We start from the raw sequence: 20,878 nt of genomic DNA on the forward strand, positions 1-20,878 counted from the left end.
AAGCCTCAGTATGGGTCATAGCTGTTTCTTTTGTTCCATTGGTTTGGGTGACGGTTTAAGTCTTGTGAACTCGTGTTTTGCATCTTTATTCTTTTGAATGACGAAGGACACTAGCTAAACCTATGGAAATCTCTTTTGAGGGTTTGATGTCGTGAGGTCTAATCCATTTAGTGGTGTTTCACCTAGATTTTTCTTGTGTTAAGTGATCCAAGATTTGGTCAAACGACGGACGGAAAACGAGACAAAAATGGCCACAACACAAAATGAAATAACTTGGAATACATAACACTATATACAATTTGGTCTAGCCGTCGGACCTAAGTATTTTTCTCCGACTTTAGCTATTTTTTAATCTTTCATAATTTATTATAAAATGCATAAATCAGTAAATAACTGATTGCTTTTAATTTACGTGTTTATTTATATCTTTAGTTTCATCAATTTTTAGTTTTCATAATATTTTAAAAGTGAGCGAATATATCTTCTAAAGAGTAATAATCTTCGAGCATTCCAAATCAACCAAATAGTGAAATAGATCAACACCAACTTATGTTTGATGCTTCTCGTCACCCGGACCGTCTGAAATTAATAAAATCAATTAAATCCAATAAGTTAAAGAGGATTTGAGATAAGAAGACCACTCCGATTATGATAAGTTTTATCAATCGTCTATAGGGATGAAATTGTACGTTTTGGATTTGCTATTGTTAATTAGTTCATGTTTGCTAATATTAATGAAACAGTACACAATTCTTGGGAAATATGAAAGACTAAAAAGTGGTGGTCTGAGTGATGGTAGACTGTGATTATCATAGGTATGCATGCATATATGTATCTGGTGACGGGTGGTGGTATATATGATGCTACTTCACGTTATTATGATTGGTGAAAACCCTAAAACCTAGTTGTTTTTTTAATTATTATTAATTTCCACAACATAGAACATCCTCTGACGTTTACTGTGAAGTAACATATTTTGTAACTAGCATGTGCATCTTTCTGTCCTCTTTACACTCCTTACCTTATTACATCAATTAATAATTATTACATTTTGTAGAATAGGATCAGGAATCTACTATATATGTTAGATTAATATTCCTAGCTACTCAATTGGCTTCCTTGTTGAAAGTAAAAAAATGTTAGATATAACTTGTAATTAAATCATATTCAAAATATTCAAAATCGGTTATCATGAAAGTCATAACTGAACCATCGTTTGCTTAACTGGTTCGGTTATTTCAGTTATGGCTTGTTTTTCTTTTTGCGTTCATCCCAAGTTTAAAATGTTTAGTTGAGTTAATTAATTACACAAAGAATCTTAATTAATTGGTTTGAGTTAATTAATTACACAAAGAATCTTAATTAATTGGTTTAGTTCTTTCGTTTTCTTTTAACCATGTAACCCACCCTAACCTGTGTCTTCTTCATCAACAAACGAATATTTCATTGTCAAAACCAATTGTCGTAGATGAGAAGCAATGAAGATCTAAGCGCTCCCGTGGTGCATGATGTTCGCAGACGATATTGTATTACTTGCTGAGAGAAAACAAGATTTAAACATGAGGCTTGAGAAGTGGCGAACAACCTTAGAGACAAAAGGTTTTAAGGATTAGTCGCTCTAAGACGGAGTACCTCCACTGTGATTTTTAGTGGGGCAAATGACAATGAGGACGCACAGATCACCATTGAAGGGCAGGTGGTTCCGCAGAAAAAGAAGTTCAAGTATCTAGGATCATTTGTTCAGAGTGATGGGGAATTAGACAGTGATTTGACCCATCGAGTTCAGGTAGGATGGCGTAGATGGAAAACAGCCATTGGTATATTGTGCGACAAAAGTTTCCCAACTAAACTAAAGGGAAAATTTTATAGGGTTGCAGTTAGACCGCAAATGCTATATGGAACAGATTGCTGGGCCATCAAGAAGTCACAAGTGCGGGGATCGAGGTAGCGGAAAATGAGAATGTTACGTTGGATGTGTGGGCACACAAGGTTAGACCGAATTACAAACGTTGTGTTTCGGGAGAGATTAGGGGTGGCGAACATAGCAGACAAGATAAGAGAGTGGAGATTGAGATGGTTTGGGCATGTGAAAAGAAGACAAATGACGAATCCTGTTAGATCCGTAGAAAACATTACTATAGAGGGGGATGAGGGGTAGAGGACGACCTAAATTGACTTGGGACGAGAGGATTAAGCATGATTTAATAGACCTAAACCTCTCCGAGGACATAGTGGAGGATATGAATTATTGGAGAAGTAGAATTAAAGTTAAGGATTTTTAGAAAAAAATACGTTAGGCCTTCTATTTTCCTTTTTTTGGTCACACACCAGAATAGTATTTTCTTACATGTATATAGTATTAATATTATTATTACTATTATTATTAGTATTATTAATATTTTTATATTACTATTGAACTTTGATTTTACTTTGTATTGCTCCATACATATGCACTTTGAGCAGAGGGTTTCTCTGAAAGCCACCTCTTTATCCCTTTGGATAGATTGTACGGTGTGCCTACATCTCAGACTCCCCAGACCCTACTTATAGCTTTGCTGTTGGTGGGACTTCAGTGGGTATGATTGATTGATTGATACTTATACTTTTGCTTATGCTTCTGGTTTGTTTTACTTACCACACTAAGTGATATTGTCATACTTTGTGAATGATTAATCTTGAATTATTAATAAAGTTAAGGGTTTATTATGTTATATTTTACTTAATTGAATTGTAGTAGGTTTAGGAAATGTATGTCTTGGAAAACAAGTTAAGTAGGTCTATATATAGGGTCTAGATTATTAGTTTTATAAGAGATTTAAGAGAGAGTCGAGAGAGAGTTAAGAGAGAGTTGAAAGAGAGTCAAGGAGTATCATCTCCATGTGCGTTTGGTAAGTTCGTGAAGTTAGTTTGTTATGTTCGTTTGATATATGAAACTTTGTCTTGGTTTGTCACCCAAATATCTCACGTTTGTTTGTTTGTTTGATAAGTTCGTTTGATATGATTGTTTGATCCGTCTGGGCCAACACTTTGTATTTCTTTTCTTTTTTGAAGTTATTTTTAGAGTTGGAGTCTTAGAAATTAAGTGCAACGTACCACTATATCATCTCCATGTGTGTTTGGTAAGTTCGTGAAGGTTAGTTTGTTATGTTCATTTGATACATGAAAAGAGTCGAGGGTTGTCACCCAAATATCGCACGTTTGTTTATTTGTTTGATAAGTTCGTTTGATATGATTGTTTGATCCGTCTGGACCAACACTTTGTATTTCTTTTCTTTTTTGAAGTTATTTTTAGAGTTGGAGTCTTAGAAATTAAGTGCAACGTACCACTATATGTATATATCCTTGGAGATTGAGAAAATGTCTGCTCTCATTTTTATCATCTTCATATCATCCTAATAGTTTTTGTTATATGTGAGATTATATTGAGTATGTTTTTTTTGTTTGACGGATAAGTATTTGCAACAAACTTTTTCTTAGCCACTTAGTTATAAGTTTTGCTAAGTTGCCCCATTGATGATTCTGGTGTTTATGCTACAATTAATTAACATAATTCATTATTAATTAATATTGTATCCATAAATACATCTTTTAAAGACATATATTATTTATTTTTACTAAAATACCCTAATATATCTTTTTTATGTTTCTTATAGTTAATTACCGTTCATTTAAAACCATCCATATTTTCAATATAAGCAGTTTGGGCCTACTCAACGTTTGGGCTCACACTACTTGGGCTATCCTGTTTCATTTTCACCCAATCATAAGTTCAAAAATCATGACCACAATAATTTATCATCCAGTGCCCCAAATTCAGAAATAGCATCAAAGTTACACATTTAGAACTAGAAGGTCTAGAAGTACAGAATCATATATTTTTTATTCAATTAGGAGGTCAAATTGCGCTTTAATTATTGCTCAATTTTTAGTGGATACTCACTACAAAGGTCTTAGGGTCTCTATACTTACGCCTCTTAATTTCGCATAGACGTTGCATCTCCCACTTTATCTCATTCACTTCACGTCACCTTAAGAAAATGGTTTAATTAACCTCCTTAACTCCCCTCGATATGAAACAATTCTTAAATTATTGCGTGTATCAAGGATTTTAAAGCCCGCTAAAACTTAACTCGTCTTGTCATTAACGTCTCTTAACCCATGAAGGGAGTGGTGTTCCACTCGAAATCAACCTTAACGTCCTAGGAGTTAAGGTATACTGCTAGGCCTAACCTGTAAACTAACCAGCTCATGATATTAAAACAAGGTAAACATTTAAAAATCATAGTAATATTTGAATATAGCGACGCAGCTTGTTACTCGCTTACCCATTATCCAGATGTAGTTCGGTATGTGTTTATATGTGTAAGAAATATATTATTCGTTTAAAAAAAATAATATCGGGATAGGGATTTTCAGGGCCGGTCTCCGGAGAATTTAAATACCTCGGCCGAGTCAAAATAAAAAGGCCTGTAGGCCTTAACAAATTTTTGTTATTCACTAATTTACATGGATAAAAACTTTTATCGACCGATTTATTATAAGCAAAAACCATTCTGAGCAAGTAATTATCTCATAAACCATTGCAAATAACCTTTTTTTAACACAAAAAAAACATATACATGTAAATAAAAAAGCTTGTGCCCCCGAAACTTATATGTCGACGGCCGATTGTGCGACTCACACACCCTCCGAGCCTCCCCTGGGGATTTTCTTCTAACGTGACTTACGATATTATGATGGGAAAAAAAAAAAGGATGTGCATCAACGAATATAAAGAGTCAAGTTTCAAATATGTTGTTGGAACTTTACAGGTCTACGTACGTACAGACATGCAATGCATTAATTCGTCAACTATTTAGCATGGACTGGAGACAGTATTAGCGTGAGTTTATGTTTATTAATTTTTAGTTTATACTAATTAAATAATGCTAGCTGGAGTATACTAGCTAGCTGTTATCTTTCTTATAAAAATGTTTTCATACAGACAATCCAATATATATATTTATAAACATTAAAACACAATATATATTCAAACGACAAATCACATATCAAACTGTTTGTCATATATATTGCGATAATTATAGTTGTAAATAACTACATAAGTCATTGGTTACTTGATCTACTTCCACTTGTGTGTTTGCCCTTCAAAGAGCTAGCTTTAAATTTCCAGAGCAGCATGTGCTGTATTAATTCGTGATATATTAGATATATTCTTATGAATTTTAACAAGAACTAGTCCAAAAATCATATATGTATGAAAGAAAAAAAAAAGGCAATTTGTTTTATTTTATTTCCAATTCATTTATTTTATAATTTTTTGAACGATCATTTAAATCACTGACGAACCAATGAACTGCCCGATCATCTGTGCTTCATCCTTAAGAAGAAGTTCACCATAGGTAAGAAAATTCTACAAGCTATAAGTGGGGCATACTTGAACCCCAAGACCTACAATACTTTTAGTACATAACTAATAATAGTACAAAAAAGGTTTGTTAATTAGGCAATGGTTATTCACACACCTTTTTTGGATATTCACGCATCCTCTTAACACATATATTATTTCTATATACACCCTATAAAGGGTGTATGAATAAAGCATCCCTTGTTAGTATAATCGTCCACTTGTATAAATATAATATTTGTAGTCATTAATTAATTAATAAAACTAGGTTCTTACATGCACGTTGCTATACGCGGGCTTATTGTTTGGTGCTTTTGTACGTTGAATCTTAGTGGAAACTCAATGAAAATAGAAGGTGATAATTAAACTTTAATTAAAACAAATTTAACAAAAACTGAATACGTAGCATTAATTTTGAAGAATATCTTTTTTTGTACATAATCAGTTTATGTGAGACTTCAAGAATCAAACCGATAACAACTATTCAGAATTTAATCCTCTTAAATAACTATTAATTTGCTATTATTTTCCTTATGTAATACCTTCTTTTAAAATATACTAGGATGCATTGATGCTAACTTTGTTTTTTCCATAACATGTATATTCATAATATTCTATTTTGTTTTCTTTTTAAAATACAAATACAAATTATTTCTTCTAATCTCTGTATTTTAGAAACTATGCAATTACCCATTCGTTAATATTCATAATTATGCAATATCTTATAATTTATAAAATTATAATGTGAATTATATAATTCATATATGTATATTGAACGTTTCCTATATATTTTATCCGTGTGTTACACGAGAAACTAACGTACTACCCAATTAAGAGAATGGATGCATATGCTTATGAATGCTATACCCTAAGCAAAAAGGTGGTCCTATTGATGAATATTACACTTTTGTCCTGAATTTCACAATTAATATATAGGTTTTAATATCACATTTGAAATCATTATTCATCTTATAACGAGGTAAACGATATTTGCTACATCTCATAACCTATATAATAAAATAACTTTTTAGCATTCAGACCCTACCTTAGCTTTGCTATTGGTGGGATATACTGAGTACGATAATGATGATGATGATGATGATCATGATGATGATGATGAGAGCGTACATACGGCCTGATATGTAACATATGGTACATTGATTTAACCCTAGAAAATCACATATTAATTAAAATCACTAGCATCGCTTTTAAGATAAAAGATAACTCAAATAAAATGAACAAAAACAAAAAAGGGATGATGTGTACGTACAATCAAAAGAATACAAAGGAAAGGTATAGAAAAGGACGAAAAGGGAAATAAGGGGGATGAATGTCATCTAAAGACTTCCACTAAAAATAAAAACATACAAACATTAAAGACCAAGACAAACCACCAGAAGACGATGAAGGAAGCTGTCCAAACAATAAATCATCTGAAGATAATCTAAAGTTTTTAACCAAAGAACCAAACCTCCAACCTAAGAAGGAAGAAGACACCAAATTATTCTCGTCCTTTTTGCGCTATTTTTTCTATTCCATAAGACCATAACGTCCCCAGATTCGCAATGTTAATGGGAAGTTATCATTCTTCATTTTATGTGGGATTTGATGGAAGTCGCACGAACAAGCTTACGATTACAAATATCATGCATATACACAATTGTGTAACATGTGATCGACAATCCCACAAACTCACTCACTAACAAGTCGTATATAAATCTCTCAATATGTATTTGTATTGATACATTTAATGTGGATCTTCAAGTTATCTTGAGTTTGGAGAATCCTCTCGATCTAAGTATATTAGGTAAACGTGTTTAAAATTGACTATGTGTAGTCTTTTTCCTGTCTAAATTGTACGAAGATCATGTATAAGAGTTGTGTGATTGTGATATAAGCCATTCTTGGGATAATCATGGAGATAATGTGGGGTGATTTGATAGATGCATTTGAGCATGGGGTCTCACTTTAGACTACTCGATATTCTCTATATTAGATTGTCATAGAGGGCATGTATGTTTTCCTTACTTCATCATTCGTATACTCTATCAGCAAAATGTTATAAGTGAGATTTTAATGTCGCATTTGTTTGTTTGTGGATACCAGACGACTTTTGGCAGTCGTGGTTTCAAACCCAGATGAATGTCCCATACTTGTTAGGTATATACTCATTAACAAAGGCAAACCTACGCATGAGGGTCCCTAATGGGCGAGGTTTAGGACAACTTTAGGTATTCTCTACTCTTGAGTTCATGGATTTCCCAATAGCATCAACATTCCTAGTACCAGAACCACGATCTTAAACTAACTTAAAAACCATTTATAAACTTATCTTTGAAAATTATAACATTATGATATTTACATATTAATTTTATACATTTCAAACAATTTAATTATTCATGGTAATGATCAAAATAAAATATGTAAAAATATAAAGTTATATACGATTTAAAATGGTACAAAAAGAAAATGTACTTGAAAATTATAATAGATCTTTTTTAACAGACTAATTTACGAATATACTTAATTAAAGAATATACTCAATTTCCATGGGCATGTCTTATGCAATGACATATACCTCACAAGTATTATGCCATGTATGTTACACATATTTACAATCGCTTATGTGACTAAGATCATCAACATTCATCAGGTTGTCCTCTATATGGGTTGAGAGAATAATGACAATTAATGTTGTTTAAATAAACATGGTTTCCTATTGATATGAGCAAGTCATAGTTAAGTTTACTTTTAACTGGTTGTGACATATTTAAAGGAGGTTTGAGATTAGGATATATTGTATATATGTATCATCATATTATGAATATATTTATAGATTTAAAATGGGATAGCGACGCAACTTGTTGTCCGCTTAATTGCCTTCAGTTTCTATGTAATTGCTACTTTTCAAATATATGACTTGCCATCTATTAGTTTATAGAATTTCAAGGTAAGAATATGTACAATAGGTTTGTTTTTGCCTAGAAGTATGTCCATAGAATACATATTTATGCCTATATACATGTAGAGTGAGGTTACTGTACAATAATTGCTTAACGTACGATAGGTACACGAGGATGCTTAAAGGCAAAAAAAATTCTAAAATGCTCAGCCAAAAGCCTAAAACGCTCAAAAACGGTTTTCGTTGAAAAAAGTAAAAAATTGATCGATTAACGATCCAAAACTGTTTTGGGTGAACCAATGATTAATTGGATATGTATTGACGATTCCGAGATGTTGGGATGTGATTTCATGGATCGATTTCGTGACTATAGCTTACATACGTACCTATTATACGTTAATATATTATTGTATTCTATCTTTTCTCTGTACATGTCATGTATATACTTTTACAGGATTTTTTTTGTTTTTTTAGCATTTTGTGTAGTCGGTAATAAAATACCAATTACATCATTTTTGTATGTATTCTTATTAACTTAAGCAGAAAGGTAAGTCTCAAAGCCGGCAGCTGAAAGAAACAAGCAGCAAGATAATCCATTATTTTTATGTCAATTCTCCTGTAAACCCAACATACCTTTTGGTCAATATAACCTCCCTCTTGCCTCTTCAACTCTTCAACTACATCAAACCCTAATTTTATCATCATTTATTCTCTAGACAACGCGGTTTCTTGATCTTGAAGTTATGGGGTCTGAGAAGCATGGGAACAATTCAGAAACTTCGAGCGATCAAGAAACTGATCGCTCGTTGTCTCCTAATAGCTCGAAAGAGGGTTTGGGTCGCTCGTACGAGTGTAACTTTTGCAAAAGAGGGTTCACAAATGCTCAAGCATTAGGTGGTCACATGAATATTCATAGAAAAGACAAAGCAAAAGCCAAAAAAACACAACACTGCTTCAATTACCAAGCCGAAGAAAGATCATTATTCGACGGTTTCTTCGAAATCTTTTAATCTTATTCCTAATGAAGAGGCTCAAAATCATGGTTCTTTATTCGGGGGGTTCTCGACACACAATCATGGTTATCAGTTTATGCCATCAAACCCTAATTTTAGTGCTCTCCATGAGGAGCATTTGAGGTGAATTTGAATCTTGGAATTGGGAGTTCTGAAATGGGAAGTAGTAATATAGAGAGTGCAAAAGTAGGGCATGAAGATTGGATCCAAAACGACGTAGATTTGGAGCTTCGTCTAGGTCAATATCCTTTAGAGAGTGATCTATCTTTTTTGCCTATGAAAAGAGAAGGAAACACATGTTCAAAATGGAAACAAGAATTGGCTGATATTAGGTGAAGTACTTCTTAATTTCATTCTATATATATTTTGTACCTTGAGTGTTTATAATTACCTGGTATAATATATGCTACAAACCTTTTTTATTTGTATGGCTTATTAATCATGTACTATTGTACTCTATATGTTCAACTCATGCAATATACTAATTTGAACTAAAGTATTTGAAATTATTAAATTTACATTTTTCTGCTTTCCCTCAAATTTACAAGATTTATGCTAGTATAGTTTGTTTTGGTCCTTAAGCCATCAAAAAACCGACACCTTATTCTTCGGATAAGAAGAATTCGGTACGTAGTGATCATATCTTAAAAGCCCTAGATTTAAAAAAAAATGGTTCCAGACTTAACACTTTGGCATACTTGATTTGTTCTAAGGCAACTAGTATAGTCATAGTTTATGTTTACTTACACGGCTTTATTACAATTCTAATTAATCGTTATAACTTTTTGGTATGCGCGATCTCCCTCTTAATAAGATAGATATATGTGGCAACAATGCTTTCTTTATTATTCAACATATATGGATCACAATTTCTTAAGACCTTGGCATGTTTGATATGTATGTTCTAAGAAGGCAACTAGCTAGTTTATGTTCACTTACAAGGCTTTATTACAATCTAATTAATCGTTATTAACTTTTCCGACGCGTGATATTACCTCTTAATAAGTTAGATATATGTGGGCCATGTGGCAACAATGCTTTCTACATAATGGATCATAATTTCTTCAGTCAACATGATTTGTTGTCTTTGATGTTGGTCACAGCTTGGTCATCTTGGAAGGTATAATTAGTTGTAATTTTCTTGTTGTTTTGTATTTTGGCCTGTCTAAATTATTAACTTTTTATAAGTTGTATATAACTATGCACGTACTGATCTTATGTTTACCAACTAATTGGTATTATTAGGTGCTAATTATCAAGCATAGTATTTAACTCCCAAATATCCAATTGGTCTTCTTCACCTTTTCATCTTCTGTCATGTGGATCTTTAATCTGCTTACACATGCAGTTGCACCTATTAAAAAACATGATCCTACAATGATCATAGTTATATATATGGTGTATGCATAGTTCTATGCATGTCATATATAGTTGCTTCATGATCATATCCCAGGAATATTATGATGAATGGAGCATAATAGAATGCCGGATAATGTTTTATATTTTTGGTAACCATGAGAACCGTTGCTGAAAACAAAATGTTCATTGCTATACCTCAACCAGTTAGATAATTGCTTCAGAAAAATAAAATTAGCAAGTGGGTGGTGCAGTGGAATAATTACATGTTACAAACAGATGCTCTAGAAGTAGGAATGCTCGCTATGCGGTTTTGACGGAGTAACCAATGTGGTCCTTTGTTATTTATTCGAGTTATTTGGTATTTATACATGTCCGATGGACGGGGGTAGTTTCATATAATAATTTATAAACCCTTTTTTTTATCTTAACGAACACAAATGAACATTAAATGAAGATACACTAAGAAAACTCAAAATAGAATATATAAGGACCTACACTAACATAACCATAAAATGATATGAATAAATGAAGAGTTTACCAATTTGAAATATAAGCAGTTAGTGTAAGAAAGTAAAGCAGACAAAATATAAATAAAATGAACTTAAACTTACCATCTGAAAATCATATGTAGGCTTCAACGTCTCATCAATCTTACAAGAAATTCAACAAAATTAAAAAGTTGTTTACATATCTAAACCCGAATGCGTCAAACTGAAAAAGAAGATCAGTAAAATATTAATATGATGGTACCTTGGTATGTTGATAAGTTGCTTTGATCATGTTCTCTATTAGAATGTTCACATTTTAATTTAGGAACATTAACACATTTTTTTGTGCATACTTAATAGTTTTACTTAAAGCTCAGTTAGTACCATATTAATGTTGCCCAAAAACTACCTTGTGTCACCACCATTTTTAAGTATAATATAACATGGTTAGTATATAATCTTGAGATGATCCGACGGCTATAATCAACCCAAAAATCGGTTACACTCTTTCGGGGAAGTAATATATATAATTTCACTTTTGGTTATGGGTGAAACCAAATTAAACAAATTGGTTTAAATGTTACGTTTAAATTTGTGTGTTTTTAAATCCCCCCCCCCCCCCCCCCTTCTCCTCCCAAAAAAAAACGAATAAGCGTTTATTTAACTCGTATGATTTCATGAACAACTCGATCCGAACAGCCTTCCATTTAACTTTTGGGTGAATTAATGTTTCTTTCATGGTTTAATTTAGGTGTTCGTTTCTTTGTCTAAGGCGTGCTTTATTTCATCCGAGTGAACACCCCTAGCATGAAGATACAAACACCTAAAAGGCTAAATCAATGTTTTTAAAATCGTATCGGACATCAGGCATGTCGCTCTATTGATTCACTAATTGGATTGGTTTTAAAACCGGATTACAATATAACAAATTTAACTTTAAAAGTTATATGTGAGACACAAAAAATACATATATAAAAATCTAATTTTCCTCTTTAATTTAGGGAATAACTTGGTAACTATGACATAATTAAATGAGGTTAAGAATGTATATAATAAATAAATATAAGAGCATAAATATCTAAAAATTATATAATTCATGTTTCTTTCTAGTACTAAACAAAGGGAGGTCCATGCCTATAAAATGGTGCCCTACTCACCTAGAAAGAACAACCACCATGACCCCATGCTCATGTTCCCAATCGTGTGCTGTATTTCTTGTTTGGTTTTATTTAAATTATTATGTTCTAAGTTGTTTTCTATGTTTCTAAGCAGTTTTGCTGATTTTTAAAAAAACTGGCCGATTTAAACATGTCTGGTCCATGTGTGCGTAACTAAACCGGTGCGGTTTCTGCCTTCTGGTTAAACCGGTTAGACCGCATACTGTTTTTTTTCTTTTTCTTTAGACAAAAACAAAGGCTTAGAACTACTAGAGTAACATAAAAGTCATGTCTTTAAAAAACACTACTAAATTTTAAACAAACCATAAACCACAATTTCTAATGTTCTTTTATAAGCAAATTAATCTAACTATTTAACGAAAATGTTTGTAACCGAAACTAGTCCATCATATATTCATATATAACTAACATTGTGTTCTCGAGTTTCATTTTAGGTCCTTACACCTTAACTCTTTTTTTTCATAAATCATGCATTCTTTCAAGCCAATTCTTTATGCCGAGTATCCTTCTAGCTAATAGTGTTCATTATTCTAATCAAATACGAAAAAATTTGAAATTCATTTCCAACCGGATTCAAATAACGAATTTGAACTCTGGTTCCAAATGTCCATAATGGATCCTTATACGAGCCGAAATGAATTCCTCTTCGTTTTCAAATCGTTTTCGACTCTATGAAATTCAATCTCCGTTTATCAAGTTCGAATTTGAATTATACAAGACATTTGATTAGTTTATATGTATATTTTTACATATTTACTCTCAAAATTCGGGTTATTCGAATTTCCAAATGCGTTCAATTTTTTGGATTGCGTATTCAAATCGTTTCGAATTCATATGCAGTTTCAAAATAGTTAAAATCGAATAACCCGAAAACCGAACCTAACAACTAACAAGTGAACACACACTATTACTTCATTCTTAGAGCCTAGAGGTAGAGGTGCACAAATTGGGTTTTCTAAATACCTGGGTTCGGGTATAGAACCGGGTACGGGTATGACCGGGTATTGGTAATAATCGGGTAGGATTCGGGTCGGGTATTGTCTCTAAAAATCATACCCTATGCATCGGGTTCGGGTCGGGTATAGAACCGGGTATTCTAAAACCGGGTATTTGAATACCCTATTATCGGGTATTGAAAAAACTCTATTTACGGTTTTTTTCGGGTTTTTTTCCGGTATTTTTTTATATAGATTGGATTTTTTAAAAGTTTACAATTTTTAAGGGTATTATTCGGGTATTTTTAAGGTATTTTTCGGGTATACATCGGGTATTTGAAATACCCGGTTTCGGGTATTGGAAAACCTCGGTTCCGGGTTCGGGTATTACCGGGTACAAATCGGGTTTTCGGGTATTACCGGGTATAAATCGGGTCCGGTTCGGGTTTTAGTGCCAAAATGCATACCCTATCCGTACCCTACGGGTAGGGTCGGCTTCGGGTTCGGGTATTAAAAACCCGGGTATTAGAAAAACCGGTTCTGGGTATTTATTTCGGGTCCGGTTCCAGATTCGGGTTTTTTATGCACCTCTACCTAGAGGTATTCTGAGACAGGGTTGTTATTGAGTTTGATGGGCTGGAAAAAGAAGTTTTGTTAATGGGTTGTTACTTGTTAGCAATGGGTCTCAATAGAGAGACCATTGAGTCTGTCAGTCTAGGGCTCTGGGCCAGGTATAGGCCCACTTTTAGGATCCACGAATTCTCTCCATAAATGAACAAAGTTAACAAGTTGAATTCTTATGTCATGTTAGACATTGAGGTGCACAAATCGGGTTTCTTATATACCCGGGTTTGGGTATAATTGAGTATTGGAAAATCGGGTATTGGCAATAATCGGGTCGGGTCCGGGTATTGTCTCTAAAAACCATACCCCATGTATCGGGTTCAAGCCAAGTATAGAACCGGGTATTCTAAAACCGGGTATTTGAATACATATTTACAGGTATTGAAAAAGTATTGAAAAAACCCTATTTTCAGGTTTTGTCTGGCTCTTTGTCGTGTATTTTTCGGATATATATTAGATTTTTTAAGGGATTGCACCTTTCAGAATTATTTTTTCGGGTACTTTTCGGGTAATATTGGGTATTTGGAAAACCTGGTTCGGGTATGGAACCGGTTCGGGTTTTTGGGTATTACCGGGTACAAATCGAGTCGGTTCCGGGTACGGATTTTAGTACTGAAATGCATGCCCTATCCGTACCCTACGGGTAGGGTCGGGTACGGGTTCGGGTATTAAAAACCCGAGTATAAAAAAACCGGTTTCGGGTACTTTTTCCGGGTCGATTCTGGGTTCGGGTTTTTTATGCACCTCTAGTTAGACCTACAAGTTAGATCACATACAATTTTTTTGCTGTTCTAAAAAAATACAATTTTTATGTCAAATAACTCGTATTCTTATGTCATATTGTCACCCACCCACATCTTATAAATCATATGTATTTAACACCATTAGAAAAACTATCGTGTCTTATGATACCCGTGTACATGGAGGTCCGTTACTATACATTATGACTCGTTTATCTGTTAAATTATATTACGAATACATTAAAACAAACAAACAAACAAAAACATGATATATTATAGAAGTTTCAAAGCATCATTTTTTTAATAAATTTAATCAACAAGAAGAGCATTTAGAATATTCTTTTCAAAGGGAAGGATGTGACGATTTTTTTTTTACCAAATCTTATTGGTTAATTGAAATAAACACCGTTTACGAGTTAAGAGGTGTGGTATACACACTTGGTCAAGACCATTCTGACTTCTGGCACTGACAAACCGAAGGTTCAAGGGGCAACCCCCAAGCAAGGTACAAAAGGATAAGCCTGCGGTGGGGATATAACGAGAGGCACCCAACAAATGAAAAGTCATTTATAGTAGTTAAAAGACTTTGAAACTTGCTTTGGATATACGTGGTTGGTAGAAACATTAGTAGAAATTGATTATCAATTGCAAGTGAACAATAAATATAAATTGATGCATTAGGAAAAATTGAATGATCAATGGCAACTATGCTATTAACACGAACTAGGCGACCGACAATAACTATGTACTGCTTACAAAAGTCGTTTGTCAGCAGTAACTAGGTTAATACTGACTTTATTTGAATTAACTATAATTTAATCGACAACTGGCACACTCTTTTTATGAATCGTTATGTTGTTTCAAGTAAACTTTATTATAGTTCCTTAATTATTAATAAAAAACACATATTTGGCATGTAATTTGTACGTGGATTTCGTAACTATAAATTATATACTGGTTCCTTATTCTTTATTAACCATGCTTAATTGCTTATTGATACAATTATTTGTAAAAAACATGTGATTGAAGAGACAATGAACACAATAATCTTGACTTTGTTTGCAATAGGTGTCCTAAAGTCAAAAAAATATAAAGAACTCGGCCCATCTTCTTTTACTTTGCTTTTGCATCATTGGACATAATATGGGCCCTTATGTTACTTTCATTCCATTTTTAGTGTCCTTTCATAGTATTCATTTCGCACATAGAATTTTAATGCTTGTTATAATTTGTGAAGATGATTGTAAGTAAAACATGTGAGGGTTAATTTATCCTACATAATCTTTTAAATATAGAAAAGGTACAAACGCACAATATATTGTATAATATAACATAATATCGAACAAAATATTACATAATGCTAAGTAATATATGTCGAAGAAAAAAGACACAACGGTAAAATATAAACAAAGAACACAATGATAAATAAAAATACACAATGGTATGAACGAAAATTACAAACTATACAAGATAAAAATCGAAAAGTGAAAACCTAAAATCTAATATTATAAAGTTCAACGAGACGTTCCAATGCCGCTAGTTTGAGTTCAATCGAAGTCCGTTTGATACATTTTATTTTACTTCCTAGTTTGAGAGAAAACTATGTAAATGAATCCAACCCAACATGTTATTAGGGTTTTATGTTTTCCTTGAGGTTGGAGCAACTATCTTTGATACAAAGGATTATAGAAGTGAGTAGTAACACAAAAAAAACTTACATCATTTTGTTGTATTAGTTTTGTTTCGGCAAGAGATTTTCTTCATTATAATTGTAACGTTATTATGAACTCCATCTTCAAAAACTATGATTTAGAATATTGGTGGTAAAAAAATGTTTACATGAACTAAATGGTTGATCGAAACATGTATTTATTAGAAAATAAATAAATCGCCACACATAACTAAAATTTCTTGTATGATATCACGACAGAAAAACATATTCCTGGTGCTAACTTGTGAGGAAGTGAGTAACATGCCCGTTAAACAAATGGCACTTAATTCTCGTATTTACAAATGGGATACGCCACCATTGAACGTGTCCTCCACCAGCCAGTCTTATAGCTAATATGAGAAGGTAAATTATGTTTTTCAGAGTAAGTTGGACAGTATTAGTGTTTATTCATGGATCTCCACAATCGATTCTCATATATAAAACATCATGGTCCCTGGACACGGATGTCAGTGATATTTTTTTTGTGTAAACAAAATATTTGTATGGCCATGCGTAATCAAAACAACGTTTCCCCGAACATTTTACGTCATGTGGCGCACGATCAGCATTTAATATTTTGCAAAAAAAAATGGGCGTAGTCAAAACTCTCATGCAATCATTACACAATTACTACTATTTTAACTATTTAATATAAATAAACATATAAATTAAAAAAAGAAAATGATTGGATAAAGTTCCTTAAAATTCCCCCCGTTTTCTACATTTTCTCCACAAAATTCCTTACCAAATTATCATCCATAATGTCTAGGGTTGGTGTTTTCAGGCATTATGGCACCAAATCGTCATCATAAAACCACCACAACCGGATGGTCTAAGATTGGTAGACTATGCATATAAAATTATAAATTCAATCGGAAAAAGCTGAAAATGATAAGGAGACAAGAGAAGCATTAGTTAAAATTTAAACATCCCGGTAATATTTCAAAATACGATGGTGAAAGTATACATAATAATGAAATTTATATATAGAATCTAAAAACCTTTTTTTCCTTTAAAACAACCAAACAACATCACATGTGTTATTTTTCTTATATTTAATTATTTTACATGAATTCATTTTAAATAATTGAATTAAAATCATATCAATCTATTTTCCAATAATTATTACCGTAAAGTTTTTCATTAATCATTACGTATTTGTTAATAGTAAGATATTTTCAAGAATTCCATTATAATATTTCTTATAAAAAAATCATTTAAAAATATTTACGTTGCAGTCTTTAGACCGTGTGTACTGGATAAAGCTCATATAAGGGCGTTATACGTCATGTGATGTCACGTAATCATATGGGCTTTATGGATAAAAGGATGTAGTGGATGAAACCCCTTCAAATCTTTCATCATTATTATTTAATTACTATTAAATAGAAAAATATAAAGCAACCAATCAGATTTCTTTTCTCGTCCCCCTTCAGGCACTGTGTGTGAAGCACCCCCCCCCCCTCCATGCCGCCTGGTGTTCCCGATGCTGTGTGGCGCCATAGTTGGGGATGCCCCACTACAGGTGGTCTTATATCATCTACAGGTACTCCAACCATATATTTTAAGAAAAAAACAGATTTGGTTTTTATCAAATTTTACATTTCATCAGGAATCTCGAAACTAAAATATGATTTAGATATATGGATTAAATAGTGAATCTATATATACATAAATTACTATTCACTTCATATTTTCATTTAATATATTCTTTGGAGTATTATTAAATTAAATAGAGATAAATATCAGAAGTTGAACGTGGAAAATTCTATAAAGATTACATATTTGTGTTTTTAGTTAAATTATATGGATGAAAATAAGAATTCTAAAGTATATACTAAAACCATCGGTATTGCAAGCTAGAATAGGGCTTAATTCTGCGATGAGTTCCACAATTAAAAGATTACTATCGGTGTCACAAGCTAGAATAGACGTTTAATTCATGCAATGTGTTCCGCAATTAAAAAATTAGGGGTCCAAATCATGCAAATGGCAAATTACAATACGTCCATCTTATAAAATCTAAAAATTGTTGTTAAAAGAATAAATTAACATATATAATTTCAAAAATATTAAAACCAAAAGCAATTTTATAATACAATAATATTTTCTATTTTAGGAAAACCCCCACCTAAGCACCTAGTATTAGTTTGGATCTTTTGCTTTAGCTGATTAGTCGGGACAGCTAACTTATTTATAAATTATACACATTTATTATTATTATAGTATTAAAGTGAGTTAACAGATCTATTGGTGGCCACTGGCCAGATGATATATTCTAAGTTTCCAAATGCGGACTTTATGTCTTTAAGGTGATTCCATTAGCATTAGTCCTATCCCATTTAGAAAGATTGACCAACTTTTTAGGGTAATTTGGTACTTTGGTAGTATAATAATCCAACCTTTGTTAGATCATGAAAGTATACAAAGAAAAAAATATTTAAAATTTATAAGATTAATGAGGAGCATTAAATACTTGATATACTTATATTAAAAAAAGAAACAAGCTTTTAAAAGTTTATTGACCTTTTAATAAAAAATCACACATTAGGTAATCCAACTTTTAAGTACCATGATGGCAAAAATCTTGGAAGATTTTATTAATTGTAATTTCGAATTTACACTAAACACTTCAATATTCGTTACATTGGTGGCCCTCTTTTCATTATCACACACCACTTTTTTTTTAATGCAAGTGTTATTGTTACATAGTTTTATATTTAAATATTTAAAATACTTGATATACTTATATTAAAAAAAGAAACAAGCTTTTAAAAGTTTATTGACCTTTTAATAAAAAATCACACATTAGGTAATCCAACTTTTAAGTACCATAATGGATGTTAAATATACAACCTACTACTAGTCTACTAGTAGTAGGTTGTATATTTAACATCCATTGTTATATCCATATTGATCTTTATTAACACATATTGTTATGTTTCTTGCAAAAATAACATAAAATTAATTTTTAAAATATAAAAACATATACAAAATTAGAGTGAGTGTATGGGAGATAGCTCAAGTTGTCTTTTGGTTGTCTCGGTTAAAAGATTTCTTGTCCTAGAGAACATGAGTACTTTTTTTGTGTTATAAAGTGAATCAGTTGATCCTTCTCAAATGTAATATCTTTCGATGGAGGTGGAGATGGATCGCAAGCCGACACTTGTCGGCTATGTGGAGATGCTTTTGAGACAACTTTTTTCCTACTTACTTCATGTTACCTCCGCTTCATGTATTCTAAGCAAAAATTTTAGCTAGTTTGGTTTAGGTTATTAACCAAAACTAATCAAACCAAACTAAAAACCGACAAACAAATCGAATAAACCAAATTAATTAACCAAAACCAACTGATTATTATAAATAGATTAACCAATAATTTCAATTTTAGTTTGACAAATAACAAAATTGAACCAAACCATACACACCCCAGTGTGAGCTTAATATTTATAAATTTAAAAAATTTGCCTTAAAAAAAGAAGAAAAAAAGATAAAGCTTCCAAAATTCCATTTGTACATACACTTATTCTCATGCTCCTTTACAAATATAGCTTCTATTTGTTTTCTTTTAATACACAAATACATAAATAAAAACAAATTATTAATTTCAATTACTATAAATAATAACTTTGAATCCCCCACTTGTAATGTAGTGGTAGGGGTCTTGGATTCTTTAATGGAGACTCAAGTTTGAATTTCACTTGTGTCATATTTGGGTGGATATTGGTAATGAAGAATTTGAGTTAGGCATTGTACAAAGATTATCAGATTGAACCCTGAGCCCACCCGGGTTTTCATCCCACCGTGAGTTACGCCAGAGAGTTATGCTCTTGTGGTGCACAACAGCTGTAAAGTGGCAGTCGGCGGTATGGTTTCCCCGGGGAACGCCCAAGCCAAACTCTGAAGCCAGCGTAAGCCCGTTAAGACAACATAGTCTGGCTAGAGTAAAGCATCGGGGCTCTCCAAATTAAAGAGTGTGGTAGCCTAAATATAAGAAAGTCGCCGATCTAAAAGAAAATAACTAAAATAATAATAACTTTGGTCAACAAATGGTTTTCCGGCTTAACGTATAAGCCAGACTCTGGAAGTCTGGAACTAGTATGCACCCGATAATAATAATAATAATAATAATAATAATAATAATAATAATAATAATTTATATCGTCATCCAGTTTCCCTTTCCACTTAACCAAAACAACGGCGCTCATTCTCTTTCTCTCTCTCTCTCTCTATAATTCCAGTTTAGCAAGAAAGTGTCCTGTAGGTGCATGCATCTCTACATTAATATTATTAATATTCATTTAGCACTCTTTTCTTTCCTCTCTTTAACCTTCAACAACAACAACAACTGCTGCTGTATCATTCTTCACTTCACCTTTATCTCTCAATTGGATCACCACCACCGCTGACTGCGTCTAATTCTTGTGAGCTACGCTTCACTTTTTACCCACATTCTTGTTTTTTTTATATTTTGCTTCAATTTGGATCAATTGATTAATGGGTTTTTTAATTTCTTGTTAAAGT

General features: G+C 32.4%; 1 pseudogene; it reads left to right on the top strand.

The window, feature by feature from the left end:
• Positions 1–8,944: 8,944 nt before the first annotated feature.
• Positions 8,945–9,655, top strand: LOC143541792 (uncharacterized; annotated as a pseudogene).
• The last annotated feature ends 11,223 nt before the right edge of the window (positions 9,656–20,878 follow it).

This window comes from Bidens hawaiensis, unplaced genomic scaffold (genome assembly GCF_021521415.1).
Source record: "Bidens hawaiensis isolate Kalapana, Puna unplaced genomic scaffold, B.hawaiensis_p1.1 tig00012650_1, whole genome shotgun sequence".
Classification (NCBI taxonomy): Eukaryota; Viridiplantae; Streptophyta; class Magnoliopsida; order Asterales; family Asteraceae; genus Bidens; species Bidens hawaiensis.